Source organism: Ictidomys tridecemlineatus, chromosome 15, assembly GCF_052094955.1.
Source record: "Ictidomys tridecemlineatus isolate mIctTri1 chromosome 15, mIctTri1.hap1, whole genome shotgun sequence".
Lineage (NCBI taxonomy): Eukaryota > Metazoa > Chordata > Mammalia > Rodentia > Sciuridae > Ictidomys > Ictidomys tridecemlineatus.
Window position 1 is genome coordinate 47,959,958 of NC_135491.1, and position 21,457 is coordinate 47,981,414.

The following is a 21,457-nucleotide window of genomic DNA, read 5'->3' on the forward strand; positions in this document are numbered from 1 at the left end:
GGAAAGTTACAAAATAAATAGATCCACCAGAAGAAACTGCTCTAACCATGTGTCCCATGAGCAGCTAGCCTGATGCTGCCTAATTTCTTTTGTTCTCATAAAAAAATATTTTTATTTGGCAAATGTTCACTGATTCAGTCACATGATCTGATGATGTTCATGTTCCAGGTCCATATCACTGCTTTGCCCCCAGTGAAAGGTTATGACTTATTAATTTAAATATCTTAGGATGATTATGCAGTTGACTGATGCTCTCTAGAACTTATAGGAACACTGAGGTTTGACATTGCCAACACATTTCCTTGTTGTAGAAATCCTGTTGACATCAGCTGATCATTGTTCCAAACATCTTTGAAACGAAAAGGAGTCAACAAACATCTTGGGTACATGATCTTCCTGGAGTGTTCTTATGCCTTTCTCCCATTATCTTGGAAAATAATATTGTTGCTGTCGTTTTAGAACACTTCCAGAAAGAGGCTTGGCCTTCAAGTTCTGACTCATTTATAAAGCCATATGTTACAAATCACAGCTTTTGGTTCTGTGCACATTAGACCAAAGCAGATGTTTGGTTGAAATGTGTTGTATTACCTGAGATCATGTGCTAGTAAAGAAGGACATGAAAACCAGATTTATAATTGATATTTTTATTTCTGGTAGGTATCATTGTATGAACAAGCATTCCCATTGTGTGTTCCTCAAACAAAACTGTAGCCATGCCCTTTAAATTGTAAAACAAGATTTAAAAAATAAAGACATATTTTATATATCTTTATTTTTAAAAATAAAGGAGAAAAAAGTCAAGCTTCTTATATCCTGAGATTATATAAATGTGAAGAGAAAAAACCATATGAAGTCACTTAATAATGAGGTCAAGAATACTGAATAATTTAACATACCCTTGGATCTTGATTTGTGATTGTCCAAAACTAATATTTCACAAGCCACATTGCATCTTGTCACCAAGTCCTATTTCTCCCTCCAGATAATGTCCAAGTATTAATGGACTCAATTTGGTGGAAATTACCTAATTGGCTATAGTCACTTCAACTCAAATGTGACATTTTGGACCGTTCCGTAGACACAAGGATAAGTTAGAAGCTTGAGCAGCAGTCTTGCTCTTTGTGATAATTGTAGCTGAAGCTTGTGTTATCACCGAAGCTTATTATTTTGCAAGTTGTACACTCAGCTTTTTGTAAAAATTGTCCTGTAAGGAAAAAATCCCTGAAGAGGCTTCTTTTCTCTCCTGTTTTTTCTAAAACCCTCAGATGAGGATGACCAGACAAAATGCTCTGTGATTGTATTTCAGTACACTCAACCACATGCTGCCTGGTAAAACAAATCTCTTAGTACCATGAATTAAACAGTTTCCTTAAGCCTTGGTGTTCTTTAGGTCTTATGATTCTTTAGCTGACCAAATTACTGCTAGTGAATGGCATTGGTTAAGGGCACTCTTTGTGCCTTGGGACATTGTGTGCCTCTCCATCAGGCATGTATATGAGGAGTGAGAAGTCTGTCTGCCTTTCAGGTGTTGTCCTTGGCCTCTGTTTTGTGCCTGAGCTTTGTGCTTGTGAAAACAGTAGGAGGGCATCCAACAGTGAGTCTTTTTATCTTGTTAATAATAATTTGTATTTCTACAATGCTTTATAATTTCAAGAGGATCTACCTTCCCTCTCTCCCTCTTTTCCTTCCTTCTATATTCATTAAGTAAATAAAATGATCCCAGGTCCTGTGCCAGGCACTGAAGATACAGAGATAAGTAAAATATTTTCTCTGCCTTCAAGGAATCCCTAGTTGAGAAGGGGAGAAAGAGAGATAATCAATCAATTCTGATGCAATATGGTCAGGGTTTAGTGAACTATGGAAAATGCTAGAAGTCAGGAAGCTTTGCAGAGAAAGTAATTTTGAGGACAGAGCTTGAAAGATGGTAGGTATTTACAACTGGGGGAGGGGTAAGGAGAAGGAAAGGGGGAAATGTTCACCTCAACAGACATGAAATATGGAGCTAAATGGTAGGTGAGACCAGATCATAAAGGACCTTATGTGCCATGTCCAGGTGTCTGGAATTTGTCATAGTGTGCTTTATTATTTCATCTCAATTTTCCCTCACAATCCTTGGGAGTCATTCCATGGCAAATCAGTGTCCTAAGAAATAGAAGGCCTGGGTTATACAAGGGTTCTACCACCTACCTCCTTTCAACTTGAAGCAAATCACCAAGTTCTGAGCTTGGAACACACATCGCTTATTTAACACTTCTCAAGGCAACAGCAACTTGATATTAATGATATTGTCCTTTCTGCAACCGTCCATTACCTTATACGACGAAGGAATTTGTCCCAGACTCTGGGTGCTGATAGCCAATGAGAGCTAATGTTGCAAACTGTAGTCTCCTCTCTCGGCCAATGAGTATAAGTATACTACCCTGCAACCCACCCTGCCCAATCAGCTCTCTGCCTAACTATCCAGAGGGGACTGTCTTTTGCAGCAGAGGTGCTTATTCTGATATGATCTCTCTGCCATTTATTTTTGCTCTGAGAAGCAGTTTTGATCCATAAGGGCTAACAAAAGATGTGCAAGTGGTGGTGCTGGAACAGAGAAATAGTGTCATGCTGGCTGTCCCAGTACAGGTGTAATAGGGTTCAAGTGAATTTCAAGGAAATGGTTAGAGAAAGAATGAGACAGAGGGAGAAGGGAAGAGAGACCCTCAGCAGACAGAGGGCAGTAGCAATCTGACTTTGGGAAGGACATCATATAGAGCAGGGCATTCTGGGAGGACTGCACTGTCCCTCTGAAAGTGGATTAGGAGAAAACTTGGCTGGAGGGAACATGTCACACTGAGGAACCTGGAGGGAACAGAGTACCTACTGTTGGCCATTACCATAATACTAGGAATACATTTCTGTAGGGTTGTGTTTTGGGGACCACGTGCAGCACCCTCTTTCCTGAGCTGGGTGCACTCCTGTGCAAAAGAGGTTGAATGGAGAATTCTCAGCTTACTAGAGTTTAGTATTTAAGAGAAAGAGTTCTGGAGCCAGGCCACAGGGTTTAAACCCAGCTCCACCATTTATTAGCTGTACCATCTTGATGACTGAACCTCACTCTACCTCAGTTTACCCACCTACAAAATGAGAGTAACAATACTATCTTCCAAGTGGGGATTATTGTGCTAACAGAATACTTGTAAAATGCTTACAATAGGGACTACCACAAATTAAGTACTCAAAAAGAAGAAGTATAATTATTCATATTGCTGTGTTCCATTTTACTATTCAGTTTTCTGCCTATCACATAAGGAAAATTAACTAAATAATCCTGCAGTTCCCTGCTAGATGAAATATTACCTGAATCTTCTAATCCCTTTTATCCTGGGAAGAACCTTTAACTCTCTGGGTTTGACTGCTCTACCAGGGTCACATGGGGAATAAGGAGTAAAATGCAAAATTGAAATTAAAGCGCAGGTCAATCATCCCCTAAGCTCACCATTCAATGTGCCAAAACCTGACCAGAGTGTCTCCTGGCAGGGACCCCCCACTCCTTAACTTCTTGCACCCTTGCATGGCACAGATTACGTCAACTCTGTTAGCATTTTTGTTTGTTGTTGTCTGTTTGTTCTGTTTTTTAATCCCTTCCATTCCTCTGCAAATCAAGAAGGAAAGTGGGGGAGGAGGTGAAAAGGGATTTGTTGCACTGGAAGAAATAAGATTTAGAATAACATTAAATAAGCTAAAAGAAAAATATTCTCCCAGTGTTTGTAGCTCCAGCATCTGTTGTTGGTCTCTATGCCACAGGGAGACAGATAATCCTTTCAGGGAAGTGGAAGAATTTCCCCCCCAGTTTGGAGAAAAGACAAATCTCTGGACGTAGCTCTTTGTCTTCACTGCTCTTTGCCCTTGTTTTATGTGGCTGGAATCTAGTGGTACCTTTTCCCTTTGGGAGCATTGATGCAATTCTTCAAGGGTGCAGTAGAGAGGGAAGGAAGCTGAGAGAAGAGAAGGGACATATTACCTGCAAAATGACCTATCCCCTAGTGGCAATTTTGGCAGTTTTTGCTTCTGTATTCTTTCCTACACATCTACCACCCATATGTGTGTAGCAGGAAGTTAGATTTCTAGCTACTGGGAGTGAAGCTTTCTTCTTTTGTTTATCATATCTTCTTCCTTGTCTCTATCCATTTCAATATTAGAACAATCAGTGCCCTACCCAGCTAAAATATCTGTGTAGAGTATTTTAATAAGTATTTTTCATTCAACTGAACTGATTTCATCAGAGAAAGTTAATGCAATAGGTTTAATTTGAAAAATTTCTTCCTCTTTTTTATTTCTTCCATATTTGATTTTGAGCACATGTCTGAGACTTTCTGATGGTTTTGTGCTTCAGCGTCAGTCAGACACACAGAATGGGCTCTAGACAGTCTCAGAACTTGATTATGACCAAGGAGCCACTGTTCTATAAACACCGAAAATTAGAAATTATCTCTGGTGCTGTTGGTTAACGAAGTCGAAGGCTAACCTTTAGGGCTCATTAAAATTCCTCTGATGAAAACCCAAGCACGCAGGTCTCTCTCACGAATCCATCCCTGTTAGGAGCTGGCGTGTGGAAATTGGTCAAGGCCCTCCCCTTTGCCCTCCCCTTTAATCTCTTGGTCAGGTTTAGGCAGAGATTTTTTAAAGCATATAGATTTCTCTTTCTCCCTACTCAGGGTATGTGCTGTGAATCCAAACACACCGGGCTCTAGTGTGTAACTCACTGAGCCACCTTGACCAGGCAGTTCTGCTGGATCTGCCTCCCTCCAGCAACAAAGCAATGAAGTCATTGTTACTGGGGGTAAGTAAGAGGGGCCACAGGAGGATGTCTTCCGAACCTGACAGCAGAAATAAACATGGAGGGAGGGGCAGGAAATGATAACCCCCCAAGTAGACTGCACATTTGGTGGAATGTAATGCGTTGTTCTAATGAATCTATCTGCTAAGTGACAGTTATCAAGATGTCCCCGCGTGGTGACGGTGGCTGCTGTCCTGTGCTGCTGGCAAATGAGACCTCCCAAATCCTCCCAATGTGCTACAGTATGCATGTGCAGTAGAGTATTTGAATTCACTTGGTACATCCTTGTAAGAGAAGGACACCATTGGGGACACATAGCATCACTATTATTATTGCTAAACAGATGGACAATAATTGTAGATGGAATTTGTGTTTTAATCACATTAATGTATTTGACAGGGAGATCCAGATCCACTTACATACACAATTCAAAGCCTGCCTTAATCTGGGTTCTTTTTTTTTTTTTATGACTGATAAACAGTTCCTCTGAGTTTGTAGACAAATGATAAAAAATAATGGGCGTTTTCTCTTTGGGAAACCAGGTGAGCTGGCCAGGCCTGCAGCCATGTTGACACTTTGATTGACATCTCACCCAGTGATCGCCCACCCAGTGCTCCGCAAGAATGCCCTCATCTTTCTCCTCCCCACTTCTCCAGTTCCCTCCTTCCCTCTACCCACAATACACACATGCTTGATGCAAGAATTCGTGGGTGCTATCTTTTCAAAGCTTTCTACTGCCTTTTTTACATAAACCAGTTTAGATGACTGTAAAGTACTTGCCAACAATGGCCCTCACACCTATTAAACCCTCTAACCCGTCACACGTCTCGGTTAGCATTATTATGTGACATGATAGAAATCAGGAACCCTGCTTTTAATGAAAATTTTCTAATTGTGGAAGAATGTGTCTTCCAAATATTCAACTGTACATCGGACTGAGCGCAGACATAGACAAGACCAAACCCTATTAACTTGCCAATTTCCCTCTTACCGAGACTCAAAGAACAGAAGCTAGTGTAGAAAATTTGATATCCACAGAAGGAAAGAGTTCTACAGATTTCTGCTTCAGAAGCACAAACCCCATCTTTCCTTCTCTTGAGACAGTTGATCAGACACTTCCCTCCTCTCTCAGAAAAAAAGAGATCTAAGGAGATTTTAAATTCATGGATAGATTTATTTGTTTGTTTGTTTGCTGGATCCCCCCCCCTCATTCTTTCTCCTCTGTAGAACACAACTAGTAAATGATTTGGATCTTTGACAGAACAAAGGTATTTTTGATGGGCTCTGTAATCTAGTGCGCTAATGCGCCCGGTCCCCTCATTGTCTTGCTGTCTGATCCCATCCCTTCTGCCAGACAGTCACTGCGGGATGAGTCACTTTTAATGTCTGATAATCAAGGTGAATTTTCAAAAAGCTGCCATTTTGGAATTATGCACTATATCACAGTGTCAGGGACGAGAAGAGGAGGAAGGATGAAGAAAAGGCTAAGATAGACACCTACTGCACGTTTGGAGAACTGCAGGACAAAGCCAGCATCGTACCAGACAGGACGTGTCCGGAGGGTCCAAGTCGATCAAGGCGTACGTAATGAGAAAGAGACTATGTTAATTATAAATTAAAAATAACTTCTATGATAATGAAGATTATATACACAGGAGAAAACGTCTTAGTTAAAACAGACTGGAGGCATAGAATTAAGCACCGGCCATTTGGGGGTGTGAATTCCTTACATACTAAATATACTGTAGTCCATTAAATAACCTAATACAAACTTGCATTTGAAAAAGAATAGGAGTGAATCGTAGCTGTCTCCGTGGATGCTATATTGTCTGTCATTCTTATTTAAAACAACATCAGCTAAGGAACATTACCGACCAGAGGGAATCAGCCTCCCTTTAACTAAGGAGACTGGACATTTCTGGAATCATTTAAAAAGATGAAAACCTTCTCCCCATCCCCCCTGAAATAGTAGCCAGGGAGATATTGGAAACCCCGGTTAAACAAAGGGCAATCAAATATTCCTTCAGGGATTTGACTATTCAAATACATGGTGGTCAGTGTCTTCTCTAAGCTAGTTAACTAAAGCCACAGATACGTATTGTGGCTCTAGAAATTTATTTAATTATTGGCATTGTATTAAATAGTAGGGTAGTTGAAGGAAAATGATATGAGAATAGCCTGCTACTTCTGTTTATTATTCAGAGAAGTGAATACCTATAAATAGACCAGGATGTTTTGACTAGGGAAATGCTGTCCTCGTTACAGCTGGGAGATGCTAGGGTGATTTCAAGCTGAAGCTTCAAAGCTTTGTCCTGCTTTTTATAAAAGCACAAGCATTTTCAGGGCTGTTTCAGTGGCTGGGGAGAATCTGCAGGTGCTTTATCTGTCCTGGGGGAGGGAGGGAATGATATTTCAGAGAATGCTATTTTGTAGCCATGACGAATGCTTACATGTAAACTCGAACCGAGGTGTTTAAATACCTGCATATCCTCCTTAACATGAGTATGTTTGCAGGTTATTACACCCTGGTATTGTTTACGGAGGTTATCTATTCCTCTCTCTCTCTCTCTCTCTCTCTCTCTCTCCCTCCCTCCCTCCATCCTCCCACCTTTGCCACTATGTCTGTCTCTCCCTCTCTCTCTCTTTTACACACAAACACACAAAAGATTGTTGCAAAATAAGCAGACAAAGAAAATATAGTTATTGTGTTACTGGGTTCATGTATATAAAAGATTCGAGATATAGAGAATATGTGAGTATATAAAAGATTCGAGATATAGAGAATATGTGAGTATATAAAAGATTCGAGATATAGAGAATATGTGAGAAGAAAGTAACCTCTTACACATCTATTATTCCTATCCTAATTGTATCAAGACAATAGAAAGGTGACTTGTCCTATAACACTCAGCCAGGGAATGGCAGATGCCGACATAGTGTCCAGGTGTCTAACTCCCAGGCAGGGCTGCTTTGGGCTGCAGTGTCCTATCCTCCCATTTAAGAATCAGGTCTCTCTACAGGTTGGCGAAACCATGATTTAAGCTCAGACGTCATGATGGAAAAAGGAAAAGATAAGAATCATATACATTTTCAACCATGATACAAATGAATAAAACATAATCTGGCAGGAAGTGAAGAAAATCAAAATGTTGACAGAGAAGTTATATTCTGTATATGTATAATATGTCAAAATATCCTCTACTGTCATATATATCTAAAAAGAACAAATAAATAAATAAAATCAGTGGGGGAAAAAAAAGATGTTAACAGAATGTCAAACCAAATGATCTACCTAGCCAGGAATTTGAATAGAAGGCAACATTGTCCTTCCTTTAAAAACTGAGTAGAGATGTTCAGAAGTAGCATAGGAAGCAGATGATGCTTGCAAAAAATGATGACACTCTATTTTTCTCTGTTTATTTTCATCTGAAATGTTTAAATTATTCAGTTACATTCAAGCATGCAGTCCTTGAGATCCTAGGCTCTGTAAACTAGTGAACACAGCTGAAACTAGGAAGGGGCCAGCATTTTCTTCTCTTTTCTAGAATCTAGATCTTTAGAGGGTATGGCCTGCCTTACTTCCTGAGAAAAGGTCTACCAGATATTACCTGGGAGGTGTTTTTAAATCTCTTCCTTAAATTTTCCTTTTGCTGTGTTCTGTCTCATGTTGGACTAAACTCTCGCTGAAATTTGCATGTTTTTATTAAAATAACTCCCATTGTGCTTGAGAATCCTGATGCCCTGGGCAAGAAATTACTGAACCCTTGGGGTTCATTTCTTGTTTTAGTAGTAAGTCTTATGAATTTTGTTCACAAACACCTAAAGACAATAGGAACATTCTCGGAGGCACTAGACGGTAATCATGATAATACACTTTATTATAAACTAGAACAGGACTTCGCATTAGCTCAGCTTATCCTTCAAAGTATCTTTTAAAAGACCCACACTAAGAATTAAAAGGTTATAGTAAAATCCATGTAAATCAAGAATTGTTTTAGCATGATGAGGAATCTTCTGTAGGTAAAGGACAGATTCAAAAGATGATGTATCCATGTAAGAAATTGTAACAAATAAGATGGAGGATGGGGCTGGGGATGTGGTTCAAGCGGTAGCGCGCTCGCCTGGCATGCGTGCGGCCCGGGTTCGATCCTCAGCACCACATACAAAGATGTTGTCTAAAAAAATAAGTAAATAAATATTTAAAAAAAAAAATAAGATGGAGGATGGAGATGTAGTGGTCAATAGACAATGAAAGGGTTGCCAAAAAACAAACTGTGATTCCTTCAAGCGTCAAAAAAAAAAAAAAAAACTTTCAGTCTCTCTGATCCTACATTTTGCTTCTGAGCAAGAAAAAGTACAAGAATTTATGTGTGGTTGATGGGGTAAACACAGAAACATGCTCTTTGTTTTTGCCCTGAAGAACCATCAGGAAGGGTTCATGGGACTTCGATTTTGATAGTACTCTTAAGAACAGGTGCTCTTCAGCCTCAGCACTAATATTATGTAATGCCAACAAAATGCTTGAAAGGAAGTTAAATACCTAAATAAACAAGACAACCCATGGCCATGGACTGAAAGACTTCATATTGGTAACACACCCTTTCTATAGAGCCATCCTTCTAGAATTTTTAAATGACTGAGGCAAGAATGACTTTGGAAATCTTATCTTCTAATACCATTTGGGACTGGATGATTTTTTTGTTGGGAGAAAGAAGAGGAGGGAAAGACGACTGTCTTGTGCGTGTTAGGATATTCAGCACCATCCCTCCCTGGCCTCCATGCACCAGATGCCAGCAATACTCCCTCACCAGTTGTGGCAATTAAAGTCTCTCCAGACACTGCCAAATACCCTCTGGGGAGCAAAATAACCTCTGATTGAAAACCACTGGACTATAGAGAATGGTTCTCATTTTAGAAAATAGGCTCTGTTGTCCTTTATTTTGGAGACAGTCTTTATACAATAAAGCCCATGTTTCTGAGCATGCTTTGTGATTCCCAAGGTTGCCCATATAACAGTGCTCAGCATCCAAGATACGTATGATTAAGTCTAAAGGGAGGCATATTACAAAAAAAAAATTTTTTGAGCAATTGATTATTGATACATAAAGAGTTTGGACAGGATCAAGAAGACACAAAGCCAGCCACATTTTTGAAAGAGATGTAATGCCAACAAAACATTTTGAGGAAGTTAAATACCTAAAGAAATGGGAAGACAACCTGTGATCATGAAATGAAAGATTTCATGTAGGTAAGATTACAACCCTTCTTATATATAGCCACCATCCTAGGTTTTTGTTTTGTTTTGTTTTGTTTTTATGGCTATTTGAGAAAAGAGTGACTTTGGAAATCTCTGCTTCTATAGAAAAGATGTCAAGCCACAATGGAGAACACCTTTTTAATGCCTTTTTTTGGATGTGGCCAAGGAGGACGATGAGGAAAAGGATCTTTCATAGTTATAAAAAACAATGAAATGGAAAGCTTCCCCACAGAGTAGAACCAGAGCCCAATTTGAAAGCAGTTTCTCCCCCTAAGGGCCCTGGCCATCTCACAGAGGGTTCAGAATTGCTGTGACTATGACTGTTCCAAGGACTTCTGTTGTTTCCTTTTCCAAATGGGAATGCTTATTGTAGTACTCTTAGGAATAGGGGCCATTTCCTTCTGTCACCATATGTTGGCTTCTTCATTCATAAGTGTCTGGATCCAGAAGAATCACATGAGACCCAGGGCCTTGAGTTTGTAATGTGTATCTTCTTTAGAGAAGAAGTGAAAGTATTTTACATACAAAGGAGGGAAACAAATACCAACAAAAGAGCAGACTGTGGTAGATTTTATTACTGTTCTCAAGTATGTGCTACCCATCCCTATGAAAGGAAAAAGAAAGTGTACATATAAATATATGTGCACATATGATATGTAATTTTTTGACATAGAACTTGGCCAGTGAAATGTGGGTAAAAGAGATGGTACAATTTCTCAGCAGCAGCTGCTCATGGACCCTTGTTATGGCTTGATTATTGCTGGCTCTCCCACCTCTGTCACTTTGTGCAACTGTAATCTTAGCGAGTACTACCAGATCAATTCAGAGACTTCAGCAGAAGGAATGATGACCTTGATCTTGATTGGGTCTTAGGTGTGAAGGTTTTCTTAAAAAAAATATCAAACTTATTATTCAAAACACTTTTTTATTTTATCTTTTTCTGGTTGAAAATTTAAAATAGTTGTATTTTTCAATCCCCTTTACAAATTGACAAGTTCTTTCTTGAGCTCTTTTTTATTGTAACTTATTAAATAAAGCTAACAGAAACTATGTAATGTTAGTAACCCCCTTTTTCTTATTTCCTCACATAAATGCATAGATTTATTAGGAATGGACTCTACCTTTCTGGAAAAAGCCAGACTAAATAATTCAATTTTTAAATCTAAAAACAGAGAAAAAAGAAAAGGCACTTGATTAAAAAAATTTAAAAAAAAAAACTTTCACAATGAAATAGTCAACAAAACTAGGAATAGAAGAAAAATTCTTCAACCTGAAAAAGAATTTATTTTAAAAAAATCCCAAATCTCATATCATACTTAGTAGTAAAAAACTAAATATTTTCCCCTTAATGTCAGGAGCAAGACAAGAGTCCATTTTTACCATTTCTATTCAACACTGCATTAGAGGCTTAGCCAGGGCAATAAGACAAGAAAAAAATTAAAAGCATTCAGATTAATGGGAACATGATCTTATATGTAGACAATTCTAAGCTATCAATTTAAAAAGGAACTATAGCAACAAGTGAACAAATTTGGCAACATTGCAGAATATGAGATCAATATGCAAAAAATCTACTGCATCTCAATATGCTAGCAAAGAACAATCCAAAAACAAAATTAAAAAACAATTCAATTAATAATAGTATTAAAAATAAAATACTCAGAAATAAATTTAACAAGAGGAATGTAAGACTTATACCTGAAAACTCAGAAAACATTCTGAAAAAATGTTAGAGACCTAAGTAAATTGAAATACATCCCAAGGACATGAATTAGAAGACTTACTGTCAAGAGGCCAATTACATCCTAAACTATTCTACATATTTAACACAAACCCTAACAAAATCTGCTGTTTGTTTTCAGAAATTGATTAGCTAATTCCTAATATGCATAAGAAAATTCAAGGAACCCAGAATAGTCAAATGTTGAAAAACTAAAATTATAGGCCTCTTTCAAAACTATTACAAAGCCACAGTAATCAAGACTTTATGGTAATGCCATAAGGACAGAGAAGAATAGTGATAGAAATGAGAGTCTAAGAGTATACCTTTACAGTATGGTCAAAAGATTTTCAAAGGCTGTCAGGACAGTTGAATTAGTTAAAACTAGTCCAATAAACAAATGCATTTGGGACAACTAGATATTCATATGCAAAAGGTGTATCATATCCATTAACTCAGATTAGCTCAAAGTGGATAATAGACCTAAATATAAGAATTAAATTATACAACTCTTAGAAAATGTTAAGAGTCCGAGTCCTGGTTAGGCAATAGTTTCTTAAATAGGACACCAAAATATAAGTAACAAAACAAAAATTGATGGATTGGACTTCACCAAAATTAAAACTCTTGTGCTTCAAAGAACACTTTCTAGGAAGTGAAAATACAACTCACAGAATGGGAGAAAACATTTATAAAGCATCCATCTGATTAGGTACTTGCATTCAGAATATATGTAGAACCATTACAGCTTAACAATAAGAAGACAACCCAATTTTAAAATGGGCAAAGCATTCAAAAAATTCCCCCATTGAGGTATTTGTCCAAATCCCTAGATCTGTTCCCAGTTTTGTTGACTATTTTCATTATGAAAGTGTTTTTTTTTATTTTATTAAACAAGCAAATAAAAACATTCTCATGATCATTGGTTTTTAGGGAAATGCAAATAATCAAAACCACATTGAGATAGTACTTCACACCCATTAGAATGGCTAAAATAAAAAAAAATTTAAAGTGTTGGTGGTGGGATTTTAAAATGGTTCATCACTTTGGCGAACAGTGTGGCATCTCCTCAACATGTTAAACATGAAGATAATGATGTCCCAGCAATTACATTCCTAGATATAGAGCCAATTGAACTGAAAATATATATCCACAAAAGAACTTACATGAAACCCCATATCAGATTTACTCATAATATTCAAAGGTTAAAATTACTCAAGTGTCAATCAACTAATGAATAAACAAAACATGATATGCCCATACAATAGAATATTATTTGGCCATAGAAACACAACATGAACAAACCTTGAAAAGATCATGTTAAGTCAAAGAAGCTAGACACAAAAGCTACACATTGTATGACTAGAGTTACATGAAATGTTTAAAATACACAAATTCATAGAGATAGAAGTGAAGCAGTGGTTGCTCGGGCAGGGAAAAGGAGGGATTGGAAAATGGCTATTAATGGGTATAATATTTCTTTGAGGGAATGATAAAAATTTATAAAATTAGATCATGGTTATAGGTACACAACTGTCAAATGCTAAAAATCATTGACTTACATACTTTAAAAGTTTGAACTGTATGGTATGTAAATGAAATGTCAATAAAGTCGAATAAAAAGTAATAAGGGACAGTAGTATTGGTGATCATTCTTTTTTAGAAACCAACTGATCTGATCTTAAAGATAATATATCCCATCCATATGCTCAAAGCATTTACCTGTTACATAATCATTAAGAAAATCTAAAAGTATTAGAGCCCAACAAGGATGTAGGATACTCGTCTCCTCTGAAGGTTTAACCAAGCCACAAAGACCTCGTTCTTTTCATCAATTATCACTTGCCTATTTATGGATATCTCCAGTGCTCACTCACAATGATTCCTTCCTAGAGACGTGACTCTGCTTGTATAAGGATTTTGAAAGATAGTTACGGGTAGGGCATAGGGAAATTGGTATGTGTGCATAAAATTTTTAGTGGAAAATAATTTTACTGATAAGGGTTTTTAACTTCTAGCTTCACCAGTGGGAGGTTTGTGTATATCCTTGATTTAAGGTGAATTAAACCCTAGTTTTCCCTTCAACAATTTCTAGAAATGATTTATCTTAACATTTGGGAGTCACTTTATCTATATACATCACTTTATAGATGTTTATATTTTCTTAACAATCTGCTAGTAGAGTTAATCACTCTCTCATCTGTACTACATCTGTATGTTATATAAATTCCTATTTCTGCATGTCTGCCATCATTTTGCAATCGTTTTGCAATCTGCCCCTGCCATAAGACCACAAAAACAGAGACAGCATTGTATTAATTCTGCATCCCCAAAGCTTCGAACACATTCAGTGCGTGTTCACGGACCTGAACGCCCTCTTCCACATGATTTCCGTTCTTCACGATGTGAAGGCCATCCCTGAAGTTTTCTCTCCTCCAACCTCTGCATGTCCCATCCCCTCAAATTATGGTTTGATCTATAAATCAATGCTTACCTTCCCCCATGCATTACATCCACTTCCTTATTTCTAAATTACAACTATCATTTTACTATTGACCCTAATGAGAAACAGCTCGCAGGAGTCATGTGAAGTGTGTTCTCTAATGGGGTTTTAGCCACAGTATGAGAACAGCTTAATCTGTGAACAAGACTTTAAAGGTAAGAAATAAAGATCTTTATCCATTCCTTCTTTTGACTATTCCTGCTTCATCGATATTTCTTAGCCTTTTTAACCTTAAATAATAGTGGATCTGAGAAGCTGTGGTCTTCCCTCCAATGTTTAAGCATAGACTACTCATGTCTTTCCAGAGAGAAAAGTCTTCCCCTCACCTTTAGAAAGAGGACAGCAAGAAGCCTGCATGTAGCTCCCGCTTGATGGATATTTATGGTTCAATAGAGGCTAAAGGAATCTGCCCTACCTCTGGTGCTCCTCTCACTCTATCAGCCTCTCAAATCAGACATCATGATAATTGATTGAGATCTAGTGGGCATGCAGGAACATTTTTAATGGCTGATTTATTGGCTGAAAAATCCATCACTAAACAATACAGTGAACATTATAGTCACCGATTATATACTCTCTTGATGAGGATTTAAAATCTACACAACCATTGTTGTTTCTAGAAGTTGACTTGGGGCCCACCAGTTTGATGAGTATTTTCACCCGGAGATGGTCTCAACTATGCCTGACTAAATATGCAAGTTTTCCAAGCCACAAATAGCTAAAATGTTTCATCTTTAAAAGAAAGATACATGATCGTTAATTAACAAGTTGGTATCTTCCCAAGAGCATGTTTTAGTGAGAAAAATCTTTCTCATCTATCTTGAGCAAAACCTTTTAAACAGTGCTACCCAAAGTGTAGTCCCTGGATCAGTTCCAGTGAATGAACTTTTTGTTACTGGTTTGTGATGAGATAAATACAAAAATTGAGGATAATCATTTAGACAATTTTGCAACAGTTTGACGCAGTGCTTTCTGTCTATGTAATCTAGTCATTAAAAACACGTCTTATATTTTGTGTTTCTGTTACATTTGATTTTTCTGATATTAATTTTATTGTATTTTAAAGAAATACTAGTTTATGATGGCTTAGATATATTTTTTTTTAAAACTGGACGTCATCACAGATAGTTTGAGAAACACTAATCTCAAACGCCATACCTCATCTCGACTTCTTTGTTAGTCTCATTTGTCTTATCTCAGTCTCCAGACCAAAAATTCCATTTTATACTCACTGCCATCTTCTAAACCTAGACTTTTTTCTCCTCTCTCACCTGCAGACAGTAGATGTGTACAAGGCTTGAGGCACTTGTCAGATTCTCATTTAAAACCCCTCACATTGGGGGGTTCATTGAGGTCATGAAGTTAAAGAAGCCCACTTGGCAACTTTCACCATGAATTTATCGTAGGGGGGTGAGAAAAGTTCATTCCTATTGGTTATGATCTTGGCTCCTGGAATTTTCAAGCTATCACTGACTTTGGTAAATGGTCTTCTCTCGAGCATCAACACAAAGTCCATGTAGGTCCTCCAGACTCTGGCAAAGCTGTTCTTAACCCCCCGTGGCCTTCCAGCATTCCCACCACGTTATCTCTGCACAATCCAGTGAATGTCAGTTCTCCATGAGGATTATTTCAAGCAAACTGATATATCCTTCATTGTTATATTTCATTTGATCATTGTGCCAAGCAGTACCTATCTACAGCAGAACTATTTAACTTATATGTCTCAACCTATGTCATCATAGTTCTTAAAGAACATGATTTGAAGACACTTATATCTATTGCTGTTTGTAGCTCTTTCTTATCCAGATTTATTATATTATGCTTATGACAAGAATATGAGTGATGTAATGGAGGGAACTAGACCAAGATCAAGGATACCAGCTGGGAGATGACTACAGCAAGAAACAACAAAGGGCTAATCAAGGCAGCAACAGTTGTGGAGAAGGGCTGGGTGTAAGAGGTACTTGGGCATTAGAACCAGAGGATTTGGTGCATATTTAGATGTTAATATACAATTAATGGTTGATGGTAGTCTCCACGTTTCTGGCTGGAGATAATAAAGTAGGTGGTATTAAGATAAGAAGACAGCAGGAAGAGCAAGTTTGGACAAATATGGGGAGAAAAAGGTGATGGATTCAACTTGAAAGCTGCATTTACCCTGCCTGGATCATATAGGTGATTGAATCAGAGTCAAATTAAGAGAGAGTTTTGAGCTAGAGACTTGGGTTTTTGAAGTCATGAGCACGTGAGTAATTAAAACCATAAGCTTGAGCACAATATTTTCAAGTGGCTTAGAGCCATTTCCATTTATTCAATTTCCACTTGAAATGTAAGATTTTTATACTTAATGATCTCTATTTTCCATGTGATAAAGTAGGACACTCTGGTTTTAACCTAACAGTTTGTGTGTGGACATTATGGGATTTTTATGAAAAGCCAAACCAATCAGAGAGATCTGTTTAATTGTTTCCTAAACTTGAAACTCTATTCTTCTGGTTCAGTCCAACTTTCCTGCATCTAGCTCTCCTCATTAACAGATTGTAAAAGCACATAAATGTATGTATTCGGATTTTATGTGCGTCATCCCATTTGATTCAATTCAATCATCACATGACCCCCTAAGAGGTATCATTAAGCCCATTTACAGATGAAAAATAGGCTCAGAGAAATTACACGGATGGGAAGAGGCTAAAGTCACCATCGTTTAGTAGTGTGTATCTCCAGCTATCTGGTCACGTGTGCCATTGGATAGCAATATTTTTAGGGCTCCACTCTATGTTGGTCACCCCCAAATGATGATACCTCTATCTACCCTCAATTTTTGCATTTCAAAAATTGGCTTCTTTGGCTATTTCCCCATCACAAACAGCAAACACTAATGGACACAGAGGAGGCAGTTACTTTTCAAATGAATGTCTGACAACTTTTTGCAATAAATCTTACCAAGAATGCATCAAGAGGCCTAAAAATATTCATCCCCTTGGACTCAGTAATCCTACTTCTACAAAACTATCCTAAGGAAATAAGAGATACTCCAAATTTTTTTTCATGAGCGTCCACCAGTACCAGACACTCTACTGGGGACTAGGAACCCAGTGGTCAATAAAATAGTCTCTATCCTCTAAGAGCTCATGGCCTAGAGCATCAAGAGGATGTGGTACTCACAATCGTAAAGAGGTTGGCTGGGTATCCTAGGAACAGGGAAGAGGAACCTCTTACCAGTTTGGGGCAGGGAAAGTTTCCTGGAGGAAATAATGTACAGGCTGAGACAGTGGAAGATGTTATCCTTCGAAAGACAGGAGTTAAGGACATTCCAGACAGGAGCAGAAACCTAGGCAAAGTCATAAGAAAAGTAATTACATCAGAGTCTTTCAGGAATGAACAGTTTGAAGATGTCATGCACCATGTTCTGGAGAGTGCCTTTTACCCTGTAGGTAATTTTCCCCCAGGAGTTCAGAAAAGCTGTAGAAATGTTTAGGGTCCATGTTAACAGGAAGGTGGGAGAGTTGGGGTGGGCAGAGCTGGGAACTGGTGCAGGCTCCAAACCCACCCATGCCACAACCCAAGTTCCCTGACAAGTCCTACTTATGATATTTAACAGAGGGTTCTACTGCAGAAAGAAAAGTTTGAAAACCCTTCACTGGGAAACTACAGAAGATTTTAAGCACAGCAGTAACTTCTAATATACATTTCAGGCAGATTATACTGGTGGCTGTTGGGAAGATATTTCACCTGCTATTTATTTATGACTGGAAACAACCTAAATGTCCAATAAGAATGTGATAAAATAATAATAAAGAGCTACCATTTATTGAGTGCTTATAGTATGCAGTCACAATGATAAGTACCTTCATACCCTACAGCATTTAACCTTGATAGAAAACACATGTGGTGACTATTGTCAATATTGTGCAGATGTGAGGCTTAATGAAGGTAAGTAGCTGGTTTTGCCTCACCCAGATGTAAAGGGGTGGGGCTGGAACTCCAGCCCAAGTCTGTCTGATTCTTAAGGGCATGCCATTCCATTGCCACATGGAAAAATCTGACGCAGCCCTTTGAAATCAAATTTTCAAAGACTATTTAAAGATAAGTGGGAAATGTTTATAGAATAATGTCTAATAAAAAAATTCCTCAAGTACAAAAAAATATGTGGAATCATTCCCATATTAAACATACTGAAATGTTAGAAATCTTTGTCACTGAGTCATAGGATCATAGGTAATTCTCATTTTCTTTCTTACCCTTTTCTTCCAGATTTTCTGGAGTGTGAGCATGTATCCCTTTAATCATTGGAAGCATAACAAAAAGTTTTTTTAAAATTCAAGGTGAGGCTGGGGCTGTGGCTCAGTGGCAGAGCGCTTGCCTCATACATTTGAGGCACTGGATTTGATCCTTAGCACCACATAAAAATAAACAAACAAAATAAAGATTAAAAAAATTCAAGGTGAATTGCTGTCATTCTCAGCCTAGATTCAAAAGGAAGGATCAGTTCTTTGGTGCACCTTGCAAAATAACAGTGTAGACTATTTTGTGTGTGACATACTGGAAGTCAGCCTGTGCTAATTGTTACCATATAATCTTCTTTAAAAAAATTTTTTTAGTTGTAGATGAACACACAGTATTTTTATTTTTATGTGGTGCTGAGGATTGAATCCAGTGCCTCACACATGCGAGGCAAGCGCTTTTACCACTGAGCTACAGCCCCAGCCCTAGCCTTACAATCTTAAAGTAAACTTCTCTGGATGTCAGTTTCTTTGCCTACTAAGTAAAGAAGTTAAAGCTAAATATTCTTGATAATTCCTAAAAACACTAAACTATAGGTTTTTTTGTTTTGTTTTGTTTTTGAAAGTACAAATGAAATCAGGCAGAGGAGCGTAAAAGAGATATATTAAATTTTTCTTGCTTTAGTTACATTTTCTTGGGCATTGAAGGAGGATGGGTTCTTTGATATGAGGTCTCTACTCTCTAGTAATATGATAATGTGCTCCAGTGCAGTCAGCAGCCAAGCGCTGCTGGGTACTTTCACAAAAAAAATTTTCTCATCTCATCTTCACTAAAACCTTTTGAGGTGAGCATTATTATCCCCATTTTTGCTATGTAGATGGGGGCATTAAGGAATTCACAAAAGGCTTCTCATGACATGTGCCCAGGTTCAAATTTAAATGTTCCTTTGTGAATTCCTAGAATGTTGTTAGTTCAGACGTGGAAACATTTATTTGCTTATTTGTTTATTTTATCACTTCAACTACCCACAGTTTGGGTTTCCAAAAAAGAAAAAAGCAATTTCTCTCCTCAAATATTTTGTATTCTAAGAGAGAAAGAAGGTGCTCACAAAGAAACAATTCTGAAATTGAAATTAAAAACAATATGTAATGGGGACAAACAGAAGCTTTTGGCTGTGTCGCTGTATCCTTTAGTGAGAAGCAAGAAAAAAAGACATTAATATAAAATTGCAGATGGGGGCAGGAATAGTCACTTGTCATTAGTATCAGGGTCTTTTTAATGAAAATTAACCCCAGAAATGCTTGACTAAGCAGCAGAAGCCAGGCATCATTTGGACCCTGACAGAACCAGGGCAGTTAAATCTTTCCTACCTGTGTATGAGCTTAAGAGAATAAATCAGTCCAAAGCCATTCACTATGCTAATTGCTCTAATTATTACCACTGGAGACCCTAGATAATAACTGTGTGGTAGCAAAAGGTAACCGTAGCCTGGAAGCATCCAGTCACCACACAGTTCCCAAAGGAATGCTCACAAAACCTGGACCAGTCCAGTCAGATAATAAAGCATAAAAATATATATATTTGACAGGGAGGATCGGTTCTACAGTCCAGGGTATGATCTCCACCTGGGGAGGACCATGTTCCACGGAAATACAACACTGGGAGGAAAAAACTGAGCAAGGGCATCTCAGAGAATCATTATTGGTAGCATACAGACACTTTTGCTCCCAAAGATCACTGCTCCGTGTGTGTGGACAGGCTCGGTAGGAAGGCACGCACATGTGGCCTTCAGGTGAAAGAACATAGTGTGATGATTTGTCCATCTGCAACCCAGCCTGATTTCTTGAAATTCGACCACTCATCTAGCATCTATGGACTACATATAGAGAGTTAAGTCTAAATAAGACCAAGGAGTTCATGAGGGCTTATTGGCTTCTTAGATTCCCTTCAGCCCATCAGTATGAAAGATGTCAAGTTTAAGCTCAGAGACTAAGTGAAAACAAGGGTCTTGAGTACTATGGGCACCAATATGTCATCTGTGTCATTTGGGGTATAGGGAAGGACCATCTTTGATTCTGCCCCAACCTTGCTATCTTGTTTTAGGGAGTTAAATAAGTAAATATTTTGAAGTGTTCTCATTATTTATGGAAAAGTACAGTGGATTCAAAACACTAGACCAGAAGTCAGGGAGCTGCCTCAACTCCACTACTGTGTCTTACCAGTCAATTAATCTATGGGTGCCATTAATTCTCCATTACCTTGATTGTGTAAGTAACCTAAAACAGATGAAATAATGTGTCAGCACACTTAAATTTCATTTTAAGTAAAGTGTAACTAAAGTTTAGGGAGCTCTAATATGTGCAAAGTACAGATTCTGTGGAGGACATAAAGGTCCAGTTCATATCTTTAAGGAGCGTGGAATCTAGTGAAGTGACAGGCCCATGCATATCCTCCAGCCAACTGAGATGTAGGAGACAATGTGCTAATTGCTGTAAGCGAGTTTATTCAGTCATTCAACAAGTATTGGCAGGCACTGTGCAAACTAAAAGTAAATTACTTCTCTCTGAGATGGGTATGGGGAGCAAGGTCATAGATTTATAGAAATGTGTGCATTGGAACTGGGCTTTGAAGAAGAGGCTAAAATTACCCAGCAGAGATGAATCAAGGCAGGTGTGGCAAAGTAGTGGAAGAGTAAAAGGTTTGGGGAAGGTGCAGGGTGCGCTTGGGAAATGACGTAGTCTGTTTAGAAATAGTACAATTCAAAAATGCATATCCCTACAGTGAGAGATATGCCTGGGAAGATAGCCTGGGAATGGATCCAATGTCTCAATACTACAAAGGACAATTTATCCACCAGTGGAGTTCATGAGGAGAGATGGGAGGAGAGAAAATTCAGTAGGAGGCTTTTTGCAAGAGCCCAGACAAGAGAAAACC

General features: G+C 38.1%; 1 protein-coding gene and 1 long non-coding RNA gene across 4 annotated transcripts in view; one reads left to right on the top strand and one right to left on the bottom strand.

Moving 5' to 3' along the window:
- Window positions 1-17,625, bottom strand: part of LOC144370898 (uncharacterized) — a 47,003-nt gene extending 29,378 nt beyond the window's left edge. The window contains exon 1 of the long non-coding RNA XR_013430976.1: window positions 17,519-17,625. This is a non-coding gene — a long non-coding RNA (uncharacterized LOC144370898). The remainder of the gene's footprint in view (window positions 1-17,518) is intronic.
- Window positions 1-21,457, top strand: part of Pmfbp1 (polyamine modulated factor 1 binding protein 1) — a 157,544-nt gene that overhangs the window by 30,996 nt on the left and 105,091 nt on the right. The window contains exon 4 of one of the 3 annotated variants that reach the window (XM_078032610.1): window positions 1,526-1,594. The exons of 1 other annotated variant lie outside the window; for it this stretch is intronic. The gene's annotated coding sequence lies outside the window, so the exon portion shown is untranslated. Of the gene's footprint in view, window positions 1-1,525; window positions 1,595-21,457 lie in introns of those variants that run through there. One more of the 3 variants, XM_078032613.1, reaches the window with a different exon arrangement.